The sequence below is a fragment of the Peromyscus leucopus genome, chromosome 11 (genome assembly GCF_004664715.2).
Source record: "Peromyscus leucopus breed LL Stock chromosome 11, UCI_PerLeu_2.1, whole genome shotgun sequence".
Taxonomy (NCBI): domain Eukaryota; kingdom Metazoa; phylum Chordata; class Mammalia; order Rodentia; family Cricetidae; genus Peromyscus; species Peromyscus leucopus.
The window spans coordinates 12,597,496-12,611,620 of record NC_051072.1 but is presented as its reverse complement, the minus strand read 5'-3'; the positions used below and the strand labels follow the sequence as shown (position 1 = coordinate 12,611,620).

At 36.6% G+C, this 14,125-nt stretch overlaps 1 protein-coding gene across 3 annotated transcripts in view; it reads left to right on the top strand.

Moving 5' to 3' along the window:
- Cdh12 (cadherin 12) overlaps positions 1 to 14,125 on the top strand; it is a 1,003,328-nt gene that overhangs the window by 340,526 nt on the left and 648,677 nt on the right. For all 3 annotated transcript variants that reach the window (XM_028868191.2, XM_028868192.2, XM_028868193.2), the window contains exon 2: positions 888 to 982. The gene's annotated coding sequence lies outside the window, so the exon portion shown is untranslated. The remainder of the gene's footprint in view (positions 1 to 887; positions 983 to 14,125) is intronic.

Genomic DNA, 14,125 nt, shown 5'->3' with positions numbered 1-14,125 from the left:
GAAAACTGAGTTCCCACTGGTGCACATAAATCGTTGAATAAGTATATGAATTGATGAGTGATCAAATAATGAAAGAAAGGTCACAAATAGGGAAATATTTCTTATAAAAATTATAAGCTTTTAGTAAAGTATTTCTCCCAAGAACATGCATAACAGCCTCTCTTGAGTTTGGACTGTTCATGTGTTTGAACTCAATACAGTATATATTACAAAGGGAGATCCTAAGTAACTTCAAGGTAAAGAGCTATGTATTTCTTTTTTCCTTGTGAGCATAGCCTTTAAAGGCTGAGCCATCTCTCTAGCCCAAAGGAACTGTGTAATAAACCACAATTAACACTTAATATCAAAAGCATAAGCTATGTTGACAAGCTCCCTGGTTATAAAGGAATGTGAATGACTCTTAACTTCTAGATCTCTCCCTTCAACCCCTCTTCACAGTCTAACCAGGTGAAATGCAGGCAATAAATTTCAGGTGAGGCCCATGTTCTGTACTATGTAAAATGAGCATTACTTTTCAAAATTTTCATGATTACTAAAAGCAAGGAAAGCCTAAAAAATAAACTACATTTACAATAGGAAGTGGAGGACACTCAATGACTAAAGTGTGGTACCCAGGTATGAAAAATTGAAATCAAGAGAAGCATGAAACAATGAATCAGTATTTTCTACTTATGCTGTAGTTATTGCTATCTGTCAGAAGCTGTGGCCAGTGTACCTTCATAAGATTTTAATGAAATAGTAGATTCTGATGTTAATGAGATAATAAATTGTTGGGTTTCTATGAACTTCCCATCTTGTATTGACATATTTTAATTTAATAGAATTTACAAACACATACATGTTTAAAGGTAGTGGACATTCACATTCTGTGTATGCTTTTTTTCTAGCTCAGTTACCTGACTGGTCCATTTTCTGGGGATTGTAATCAAGTTGGAACTCAATAGAAGTCTGGAGTACTGAGAGGATGGTAGCCTTTTTAAAGGTTGGTGACATATCTTATCCAGAATATGTGCCTTTTAGCTCAAAATAAATACCTCCAAGAACAAATTCATATAAAGCTTTAAAATATTTATTTCATCTTAAATTGGAATATTAAAGTTTTTATATATTTATAGAAGGTTATTCTAGATTATAAAATCATGAAACTGATGTGATCTTTTCTTTTTCCAAGGAGTCTATTTTATTTCTTTATAATATTTTCTCATACCTTTTAAATGAATATATAGATTTGAGAAAACCTAGCAGTTTTCTTTTTCTTAAAACAAAACAAAACAAAACCCACAAACAAATGGATATCCTTTTTCTACCATCTATTTTATGATACATTTTCTACCCTTTCATAATTGGTGACAGTATTTGTGCTCAGCCATATGTGTCTCATGATGATGGTATATATCAGAAGGAGTTTTTAAATGAGGATACAGAAAGTAACACATTTTCTCATTTTTATGATTTTTATTAGGGCTCAGCTATGTTCAATTGCTGTTTTGCTGGCAACTCTAGACTGGTTTTCCTTGTGGATGGCAAGGATCTTCCCCCTGATATTTAAACATTTAGTTAACCTTCATGGACACAGCAATTAAACTGCTTCTGTGACACTTCCCATCTGGTAATGATAGAATCTATTCTTAGGATGTAGTCAAAACAGCCTTGGTATTCTCTTTTCCTGATCAGTGATCAATTAAGATTAACCACTACTGGAGAATTTCAGAAAGAAAAGGGTAAAGGGGTAAGGCAGGCACGTCATTAAACTCATGTGCCTCTATGAATCCTGCTGTAGTATTTGTAAAAATTCTTCATGCATGCTGGTATTTGGTAGGTATAAAACTGAATATTTTTATTATGTCATTTGTGAGATTAACTTATTCAAAGCATGGTAGACTTCAATCTATTTCTATAACATCAAGTAATTCCAACTGTTGGCTTGAGTAAAAGTTGTACAGTGTTTGGATAAATTTTCCAAATAAAAGTAAACTTTAAAGTGAAATTAACTGTTTTGTGTTTCAAGGGTGGATCTCTGTCTCCTTTGGTCATCTATTTTTCTATTAATAATTGTCATCAATATTTAAATTTTTATTTGGGAAGTAGCTTATCTTGATATTGAAAATCTGACTTCTTGAAAAGATATATCTATTCTTAAATCTTTTATCATGATTGATTTTGGAGTAAGATTTTTATTATGTATTATACATATAATAATATAAATTAATATTCCTATTAATACCTGTCATTGGTAAGTTGCCCTCTTATAAGCCTATGATTACTTCAATATAGATACTCTATATGATGTAAAATGAATTTGTTAATACTAAGCCTTCTAAAGTAATTATTAATATTTATTTGTAGGGATGAAAATCACTCCTAAGGCCTCATAGAGCTAGACAAGTGTTTTATAACTGACCATCATGCACAGACTCAATTAAAAACACTGAATGTGTCTTTTTCTCCCAAATTAAAGAACAGAAATTCAATCTTCTTAAGGGTCTTGTGTTTCATTCTGTGACCTAACTGTATTTGTAACAAAGACTAAAAAGAAGTTGATAATTTTTTTGTATAGGATAATTTAAAGATCTCAACTTGATAAAAGACAATAAAAATATCAAGATGTTCAGGCCTCATATAGAGAATGCATTTCCCACTGTTTAAGATATTGAAAGAGAATATTTTTGACATTGTTTTCTTCTTAATATTTTCACAAAATTCACCTGTAAAAGCAGTACTGAAACTAACCTCCTTAGAATCAAATAATAAAATGTCTATCGATAATAAAGCTATAGGTATATAAAATTGACCTTATTAATAAGAATGTTGTATTTTATTATTTTAATTTCAAATAGAGCATACTCTGGGGTCCATTTTAGCTCAATAATTTCTTTTAATTATCATTGAACAACAGGAGAAATGTTAACTTCTGAAACATGTTACTACATTCAGTAAACAATTATACTTAGGACTTCTCTGTTAAATACATTGACTTCTTATAGATAACCATATTTATTATATAGATCATGACAAAAATAAAAAATAGGGAATTTTGTCTGGCAAACTTTAAAGCATTTAGATATTTATGAAATTAAGTGGATATTCAGTATGAGAAAATTTGGCAGATAAATCTAGAAGAGTAGATGACGGAGATCAGTGAAAGGGAATGGAGTATGGGGTTCTGTTACACAGAATACAATATTTTGTTGTTGCTGTTTCTTTTTTGAATGTAGAAAGAAACACCTGAACAGGGTTGTAGCTAGGGGACAGTAGGGGAATGGGTTCCTAAGATAATTATTTGACGGTACAGTTAGTACATATAAGTTTCTGACATTTTAGAAGCCCAAGTTTAATTTTGTTCTGTGCACCCTTTCCTACACAAAGTAAAGAAAATTGTTTGTATTTATTTGAGAGTAAAGACATTAATTTTTCTCAAGGGATATTTATGTTGTATGAGACTTTCAATAAACTATTCAGGATTGAACCTTAGTTATTTTGGGGGGGATTTTTTTTAAATTTTTGGTGGTGAAGAGACAAACTTGGGGCGAAAATAATGTTTTTAAAATGAGCTCTTGACAGAAAGAGACAAGCAGATATAGGAACTATCTTTAGAGAGAGAGAAAATAAGTCCTCAGAGTATCGGTTTGAGTGGCAGGTCCTGACCCTCAGGAAACACGAGCTCGGAGCTGCTGATGAGGTGAAACTCACATCCTGATGGAGACAGAGCAAGCAGCAGGACCGCTCAGCTGGAGTGAGGAGGACATTTCTGCTTCCAATGCTCACAGGACTCTGCTGACTTCACCACTGGGGTTCCAAACATGATTCCCAGAACCTTAATTTTAAATGGACTTTTTAAGAAACAAGTAGAGATCCACTTGTAAATTGTTACTACAGTTTTTCCAGCTAGGATTTTCTTTGGGTGGTAATTAGCAGATCTAAAGGAAATAAATGGAGAGAATGTCTAATTTGGGGGATTGTCAAAGGTTAATAACTTGAGACATGCCTATTAGGATCTCACAATGGTCTTGTCATTGGGAATTATGTTTCATCATCCACATAGATTAACAAGTACGGAAAAGACAAGGAAATGAAGAATCAATTGATTATTTCAACCTGACCTCTTTCAGAGTTTTCATTCAAAAGAAAGATTCTCCAAGTCTCTACCATGACTACAAATTTCCAGAACTGTTAAACCAAGTTCACTTTGAGAACTATCAGCAGAAGAAATTTTACAAAGATTCACCCATTTTACACAATTTTCTTCTTCATTTATTTGTTTAATTTTTAATTTTAAGTGTCATAGGACACAGTGTGGCACTAAAATATTCAAGACTGACAGACCGAGGTTCATTTGCATGGATTTTATTGCATGGAACAATTTTCAATGACTTTTAAATGTCACTGTCTTGTGTAAACCTTAAGATGCTATCCTTTCAATAACGATAAAAGACACAGGAATAAAAATGTAGTTTTTGCTTTTCTTGTATCTTTAAAATTGTCCTGGTCATATGCTGTGCCACTTTAATATTACATGTCAAGTCACGGTATAGGACATTGCTATATCACTCTAGTTGGCTAGCATTCCCTCAGTACATAAGCAGTGAGCATAGAGATCCTTTGTTCTAATAAAAAAGTACTGCAGGCGAGATGGAGAGAATGCTCGGTTATGGTCTATGGAACAACAATCCATAATTTACTTTGCAGATGTCTGTGTAATTTAAGCAGCAGGCAGAACAAGCACACAGTTGTAGCTGCTCCAGGGAGAGGATATCAAGAGGCTCATAAATCATGGTGAGGATTAAAAGCCATGAGCATTCATCTTCTTAACCCTGTAATGCAATCTGGAAGCGCCAAGTATCACAACACACAGAGCAATACCCTTTGTGCAGGGAGAGAAGGTGTCAGCGATGTGAAGACTTCTCTCAATTAGCAATGACCTCCTGATTTGCAAGTCAGTGGAACATGATTTTAAAGTTGATTAAAAAGATACCTCCTACATACTAAATTAAATTGAATAAGCAACAAAGTACATTTCTGAGCGATAGAAAACCTACTTAAACCACAGAGAAATGTTAATAATTTGTTAGAGTGTATATATTTCTTCCAGAACAGTATATAGAAAATCACGTTAAAGCTATCTAATCCTCATAGGTCCTTATGTTGAGACAACAATAACTTTTTTTAACTTCCTTTCATTTTACATATCAACCCCAATGCCCCCTCTCTTCTTCTCTCCCCACTCCCACCCCCAACACATTCCATTCCTCATCCACTCCTTAGAGGGGGTAAGGCCTCCTATGGGGAGTCAACAAAGTCTTACATGACAATTTGAGGCAGGACCAAGCCCCTCCCTACTGCATCAAGACAGTCTAAGGTATCCCACTACAGGAATGGGCTCCAAAAAGTCAGTTCATGCACCTGGGAGAAGTCCTGACCTCACTACCAGGGACCCCACAAACAGATCAAGCCACACAACTGTCACCCACATTCAGAGGGCCTACGAGGTCTCACACAGGTTCCTCAGCATTCAGTCCGGGTCCATGAGCTCTCACTAGCTCCAGTCAGCTGTCTGTGGTTGTCCCTGTCATGCTCTTGACCCTCCTTGCTTATATGGTGTCTCCTCCCTTTCTTCATCTAGACTCAGGGAGCTCAGCCCAATGCTTGGCTGTGGATCACTGCGTCTGCTTCCATCAATTACTGGATGTAGGTTCTATGATGACAATTAGAGCAGTCACTAATCCGATTACAGGGAAGGCCAGCTTAGGCACCCTCTCCACTATTGCTAAGAGTCTTAGCTAGGGTCATCCTTGTGGATTCCTGGGAATTTCCTTAGCACCAGGTTTCTCCCTAACCCCATAATGTCTCCCTCTATCAAGATATCTCTTTCATTGTTCTCCCTTTCTGGCCCCCCAACTCGGCCATCTTGAACCCTCGTGTTCCCTTCCCCCATCCTCTCCTTCTACTCTCCCCTCCCAGTTTACCCAGGAGATCTTAACTATTCCTTCTGCCTGGGGCCCTCCATGTCTGTCTCTCTTAGGGTCCTCCCTTTACGTAGCTTCTCTGGGGCAATAGAATACTTTTAAGTAATGAAATTTCATGAGGAAATTCTAACTCAAGAGTACTCCATGGCTGGTGATTCAGGCAGCTGGTTCTCTCCTATAACATTTAGTAAATAAATGATCTGTTACTAATTGTTTATATTTGAAAAATTATTCTAATCAAATGTCTTTGGATACAAATGAGTAAATTCTACACAGTGGGGAAGTTTCATTTTGTTCTGAGGGTAAAGACCTTAATCAAATTTGAAAGGTTTGAAAAATAATAGTTCGTTAATTTTTCTGGTATTTTTTTTAAATCAAGTTCATGATACAATTAACATCCTAGTTATATAAAATACAAGGATAGGCCAGAAAAATAATGTGATCACTATTGAATGAGAATTTTGAAACTATTTGACAATGTATGTGGAATCTTTTTCCCCTAGCAAATAGCAAATGTCCCTTGGCCATGATTCCTTATGCTAATACTTACCTATTATAGTGAGAGGTAAATAATCATGACTGACAGATATTTTTCTACATATGTTTGACCTGATTTATTTTATGTTTATAACTTAAAATGGCTTGGTCTTGCTTTCAGAAAATGATACAGGTCTTTCTTTGATAACAGAATGAATAAAATGCCAGATACATTCATTTGGGTGACATGACACTCTGTATAAGGTATTCAACTATTAAACTGCCCATGCCAGACCCAAATAATGATCCATTTTGAGGGGAGAATGCTAAATTCTAGCTCTTTGTACATTTTTGCTGCTACTTTTCGTTTTTGTGGGATGATGATTAAGCATTCTTAAGTTGATAAAAGCTCAAACTATTATGCTGCTGGCTTGTACATATTTGTGTCTTTATATTTTCTGACAAGAACATATTTATTAGTTACTATTCTAGAGAGGTAAGGGGCAAAATAAAGCAAGACTGGATATTAAGGAAAAATAAATAAATTTATGGTTTATATTTGGATTAAGAATAGAGAAAACGACTTCTTAGCTACATCTGTCATTTAATTGTAAGCATTAAGCCACAGGATCTTCTTATAAATAATAGATTCCCATTATAAAGATAAAGCATTTATCTCCATGGCCACTTTTAAATAATTATTGCACAGACACAATTGCCTTTATTTAATCATTTTATCATGTATACATATATTAAAACATTATGTTGTACCTCATTGATATCATTCATAAATTTAAGCTAAATTAACAGTTGAATAATGAATGTGCAAGAGAGATAATCTTTACTTAAATATATTGATCATCATTTTCCCTGTATTAGTATTATTTCTCTTATTCTTTACATTTTCACAAAAGCATACAATGTATCTTGATCCCAGCCACTTTTACATTTTTCTCCAGCAACACTCCTAGGAACCTCCATAACAGGTTGGGGATTTAGCTAAGTGCTAAGTGGTAGAGTACTTGCCTAGCAAGTACAAGGCCCTGGGCTTGATCCTCAGCTAAAAAAAAAAAAAAAAAAAAAAAAAGGAACTGCCATAACAGTATCATCACTTTTAAAAGTTCCTTTATAATTTGAATATATTAGTGAAATTAGTGACATACCAGCAAATAATAACCTCTCCTCGATAATTTCTTACTACTTTCTTCTATTCTACAGAAAACATCCACACTCATGACAATGTACAGTTAATTGCATACCAATAGATTAATTTACTTGAGTATTTTTATTGTAGTCTTTATATTAGCTGTGATATAGATGATTTTCTGAGTTATGAATAAATTATTTAGGACTGTTAACCAATCCAATGCATGTTATATATATAGTGTATAGACTTAACAGGTTATAATTGGGAATACATATGCATCTACAAATAGACATGCATGTAAAAAGAAGTGATGGAAAAAGACCAAATTGAAGGAGAGTGGGAAGGAATATATCAGAAGGCTTGGAGAGAGAAAAAAGGAAAGGATAAACATTGTAATTAAAATACATTTTCAAAATAAACAAAAAAATGAAAAAAATGCCATGCTTGACAATAAAATATTTATGGATTAAACATTATTGAAAATACCTTACAGAAAACTGTGTCTGCACTGCCAGGAGAGTTTTGTAGCTCTAGAAGAGAAGAAAAAATAGTACAGTAGTTTTCAAACTGTGAAAATTTATTTAGATGATAATTTTCTAATAAAATGACTTTGAGAATAGTTTAAAAGGTATCTTGGTTTGCTTTCTATTGCTATGGTAAAACACCAAAAGCAGTTTGGGAAGGGGTGGTTTATTTGGCTTATATACCATATTCATAATCCATAGTTGAGGGAATCTAAGTCAGAAATTCAAGTAGGGCAGGATCTGGAAGAAGGAACTGTAGCAGAGACCATGAAGGATCTGTTTGCTTTCTTTCTCTTTCTTTCTTCCTTCCTTCCTTCCTTCCTTTCTTTCTTTCTTTCTTTCTTTCTTTCTTTCTTTCTTTCTTTCTTTCTTTCTTCCTTCCTTCCTTCCTTCCTTCCTTCCTTCCTTCCTTCCTTCCTTCCTTCCTTCATTTCTTCCTTTCTTTTTTTGTTTGTTTGTTTTTGTTTTTGAGACCGGATTTCTCTGCATAGTTTTGGTGCCAGGCTGGTCTCGAACTGACAGAGATCCGCCTGGCTCTGCCTTCCAAGTGCTGGGATTAAAGGCGTGTCACAGCCGCCGCCGCCGTCACCTCCGCCGCCGCCACCACCACCACCACCTGGCTCTCTGTTTGCTTTTTTGTACATACAAGCAACAGGGATGGTGTTGCCCATAGCTGACTGTCATCCCACATCAATCATTAATCAAAAAACTGCCCCATAAGCTTGCCAACAGATTGGCCTGGTGGTGGCTTTTCCTCAATACAAATGGGAAAATGAGAAAGCTAAGACTATCAGAGTACAAATTCCAGAAGGAAATAGAATTTTGGGTCATCAGTGTATGACACCTTTGATGTACACTATGGTGATATTTATTTGTGCTGATATGTGGTGATATTTTATTTGTATGTTAATAAATAAAGGTTGCCTGGAAATCAGAGGCCATAGCCAGCCTTAAACATAGAAGTCAGACAGTGGTGGTACATGCCCTTAATCTGATCACATGGCAAGCAGAGTCTCTGTGTGTTTAAGGACACACTAGGGAACAACCAAGCATGGTGACAAATGCCTTTAATCCCAGTACCAAGCATAGAGACCTGGAGGTCTGTACAGACAGGCAATGACAAGGAATTGAGGTAGCTGGGCTAAGAGCCAATGAGAAGGCAGAACATCAAGGCAATAAGGGCACAGGTTAGATAGGAAGAAGCTCTCTCTCTCTAGGGAAGCTACGGTGCCATGGTGAGCTAAGGTTACCTGACAGTTCTCACTATTTCTCTGATCCCTAAGGCATTCACCCCTGTCTTTGGCTCTATGTTTCTTATTTAATAAGAATGTTTAGAAATTTGTCTACAATACACAGATGCCAGCAAGTGGTCCAAGGTGCTGAGGTTAGGAGAGCATAGAGAGGTGATAAGGTCTCATGGACAGTGGGATTTTTCAGAGGAGTATAGGGGCCTTGTTTGTTTGTTTGTTTTGACTAAATATGGAAATCATTAAAAGGACTCCATTAGTCAGGAACCATTTAACTCCTGTTAATTCCAATGCAGGGACACAGGTGGAGTAGAAAAGTTCATCTTAAGGGAAGGTGAGATATGAAACTAGCTATAAACTAGGAGAAGTCTGACGATCAAAAGCCAGGAAACTAAGATGAGACATTCTGATGCTGATAATGAGGTGGGTTGTAAAGATGTTCTGAGAAGTGGCAGCATGCTTCTGTTACAAAGCTGAGTGTGTAAAACCTACTTTGCCTTTAAACATATAAGAAAAAATGTCGACTAGACACAGAGTCACAGTCATATACAACTCAAGGGTGAATTCTTTCTGGTATATAAATTATATTTAATTGGCTTTAATTCATTTAGTTCTCAAACCATATTCTGTATATGTCACACACTATTCAGCGTTTCACAGGTATTAATTCATTAAACAAATCCTCCTAGGGCTGGTGTGAGATAGGCATTATTAATATTATACTCATTTGTGGATCTGAAAGGGGAACCCAAGAGGATACAGGAACATTATCTCTAAGATCACATACCTGGGAAGTGGCAGAATGGACAGAGGTCCAGACACAATGCTATGATCTGAGCAGCGTGTCACGTGGTTTTGTTACAAAGGGAACTTTAGCAGACAAGGCTCTGGGGCATCCTTCTGGAAAGGTCAGCGAGATTAGAAGAGAGGAAAATAGGCCGAAGAAAGTTGTCAGCGAAGGAGAACGAGTTAGAAGGGTGAAATGAAATTCAGCAGGGATTGTTTCATCTGAGTCAAGTGCTGTTGAGGATAGAAAGAGATCCGGGCAGAAAAACAGTCAACAAGAGCAGTGATGATGCAATAGTGAGGATAAGTTTGATGAGAAATTGGTGGGTGGGCTTAACTGACACCAATGCATAAGCTTGTAAGCAATTTCTGGAAAGATGCACTTGCATCTTGTGTAATATTTTAAAGTAAATCATGGTATAACTATTCATAGCTCAAAATTTGTCCACCCATCTCCAAATTTGAACACACATTTCGATGACCAAGGAGAGATCACCCTAACATGATTCTCAGTGCAAACTCAATCGCAGTCTTTCATCATTTTCTCTAGAGCATAACCATTGGATTTTTTGGGATTACAAATTTTTATCAGCAAAATTAGAAAGAAATCTACACCAGGAGAAAGAACACGGCCCTTTGAATCAAATAAGCAAGGTTTATATGGGCTCACAGGGACTGAAGAGGGAAGCATGGTGCCTCCACAGGTCTGCAACAGGTCCTCTGTGCCCATGTTATGGCTCTTAGCTCAGTGTTCTTGGAGCACTCCGAACAGTGAGGGTGGGTGTATCGCTGACTCTTCTGCCTGCTCTTGGGACTCTTTTCCTTCTGGGTTGCCTTGTCCAGCCTATACAGGAGGGCTTTTGACTTGTCTTATTATATCTTGTTTTGTACTGTTTGACTGTTGTCTCTTAGTGCCCTGCTCTTTTCTGGAGAGGAAATAGGTAGAGTGGATCTGGGGGAAAAGAGAGGTGGGGAAGACCTGGCGGGAGTTGAGGGAGGGGAAACAGTGTCAGGATGTGTTGTAAAAGAGAAGACTCTATTTTCAATTAAAAAAAAAAGACACCTGTGACTTGCTGTTAGTAAACCACTAATTTACTCTTAGTTACATAGCATATTCTACAACAGGCCTTACGGAGTTTCATCGATGTAGCAGTCGGGTTTTACTCAGGTCACTGAATATAAACACAGATTTTTGCTGGGTTACCTATATCCCTGTTCCACTTAGACAGTTTTCAGTAGTGTGACTTGGTGCCCAAACCTTGACTCTCTTCCTTTATTCACAATGTAAAACACTGTAGTTCTGCAAATAGCATGCATCCTATAGGATTATATGAGCTAATCTTTTCTGCATTCAGTTTGTTTATGTCTATTTCTGCTTGTGCATGTGAGTGCCATCCACATAGAGGCCAGAAGGGTGTGTTGGATACATGGTCTGAACCACCAAGAATAATACATAGTCTGAACCACTGAGCAAACTCTTCAGCCCCTGTACTTCCCATTTTTAAATATGTAGTAGAACACTTGGTCTTTGGTGGACTAGTTCACATACTTTTTTTTTTTTTTGGTTTTTCGAGACAGGGTTTCTCTGTGTAGCTTTGTACCTTTCCTGGAGCTCACTTGGTAGCCCAGGCTGGCCTCGAACTCACAGAGATCCGCCTGGCTCTGCCTCCCGAGTGCTGGGATTAAAGGCGTGCGCCACCAACGCCCGGCCCACATACTTTTTAATAAAGCAGAGATGGTTTTCTCTGAGTTTTGGCAGTAATGAAGTGCTATCCTCTTCTACATGACCATTTCTGAGAATCAACAGATCTCCTGGCACTTCAAATCAGCTGAGACTAATTGCAGACATGTATGAGTTGCATATTCAGATTATAATTATTTTCATAGGTTCCATTATTATACTTTTAATGGAACTTAAATTTGTACCTTCTTCATAGCTGCCTCATCATTCTATTAATGAAATGTCTGAAATGATCAATTTCCTGACATAAATTCATGTTTCTATGTAATATGATACATATGCATACATCCAAAGTTGTTATATATTTTTCACATTCATATTTCATTAAAGTCATCACTCCTTTATAGAAGATGCTACCTAAACTGGGAAGATATAAGATTCTTCAATATAACAACTCATTCCCTCAAACATACTTAGTTACTTTTCCTAGTAATTGAGTTATATTTTTGAAAATGTTATCATTTTCTCTGTTTTAACTACTAACGTTCCACACCTGCATATCTAACTAAGACAAGTGATGTTCAGAGCTTTACTCATCACTTTTAATGGATATTTCTGTGAAGAGTGATATTCTCCTTCAAAGTTTTTGCTATATTGGAGACACAGATGGATAAATTTATTCCTTAAGCATGATTTTCATTCTGTTTCTTTTCATGTTCTTAGAAATCTATTCTCTTGCCTCAAGGGATGCCTGCCTTCCAAGCACAATTTGAAACTAGATAGAAAGCATATGTCCTATGCAAGCCTTGGGTCTGTCAGTAGCAGAAAAAAAGAGAGAACTGCTTCTCCAGTTGTGCAAAGGGAACTTGTTATTCTTGTACCCGGTGTTCATTTAACAGTGCAAGGGGCTGCGCTGTGATCTTTTGACACTTAGATTATCACCTTCTTTTCTTTCAAAGTGATAAAGATATTCTTTTTTTTTTTTTTTTTGTTTTTTCGAGACAAGGTTTCTCTGTGTAGCTTTGCGCCTTTCCTGGGACTCACTTGGTAGCCCAGGCTGGCCTTGGACTCACAGAGATCCGCCTGGCTGTGCCTCCCGAGTGCTGGGATTAAAGGCGTGCGCCACCACTGCCCGGCAATAAAGATATTCTTAAAGGGGGTATTGGTTCATGACTCAGTTTTTTCATTCTTATCACAGAGTGCTCTTGGGTCTACCAAAATCCATCAGTAAATTTTAGTCAAATATTTAACCTTAACTTACATATCTCACAAAGATATTAATGATCCTTGCTTACTTGTTTGTTTGTTTTATCATCTTTATTTCAAACCACTCCCCTCACCTTTGAAGAAATGCAAAACCTTATATCCTATGAAATTGTCTCAGGCACCACTTTCCCAAGCTGAGGGATTCAGAATCTCAATCTGGCTCAGACTTACCCTCCTTCCTGTATCACACTGCTTCCCCTGATCCTGCAGCATCCCATTGCTGACATGCACAATGTTTTCCATCCTCTATAAGTCCTTCATATCCAAACCCTATTTCATGTATCTTCTAACCCATCTTATTTATTTATATTCCATTTTTTGATGTATATTTATTTATTCATTATGTTTTGGTATTAAATTATGAATTTATTTTATGGTCTATTAGCTTTATCTCAAACTTTTGCTTACTGTGCCTCATAAGTGCAATATATTTCTTTTGCACTGTCCTTCTTTTCGTTTAATCCTCTTCTACTCAGACACCTCAGGGTATCCTTATACTTCATACTTTTAAGGGAGTGGCTTTATCTCATGCCATGTGTGAAACCTGTAAAACTATAAAGCTTTTCTGAATGTTCTGTTCATCACTTTGTGTATTTCTGCAGGAACAGGTGAGAGTTAAAAGGAAAAGGATAGCTTTTTATCTAATGAGTAAGGTAGAATACATCTTATCCAAAGAATTGTTACATTTAATACATAGTTCCATCCCATAATATAGACTTACACCTGTGATAATCAGTGACTTGGTGTCTTAGTCAGTGTTCTGTTACTATGAAGAGACACATGAGCAAGGTAACTCTTACAACAGGAAACATTTAAATTGGGGGCTTGCCCACAGTTCAAAAGGTTTATTCGAATACTATCATGGTGGTGAGCATGACAGCCCATAGGTAAGCACTGGAGCAGTCTCTGAGAGAGATACATCCTGATCCATTGGGAGAGAGAGAGAGAGAGAGAGAGAGAGAGAGAGAGAGAGAGAGAGAGAGAGAGAGAGAGACTATGAGCCTAGCAAAGGCTTTTGACACCTCAAAGCCTAC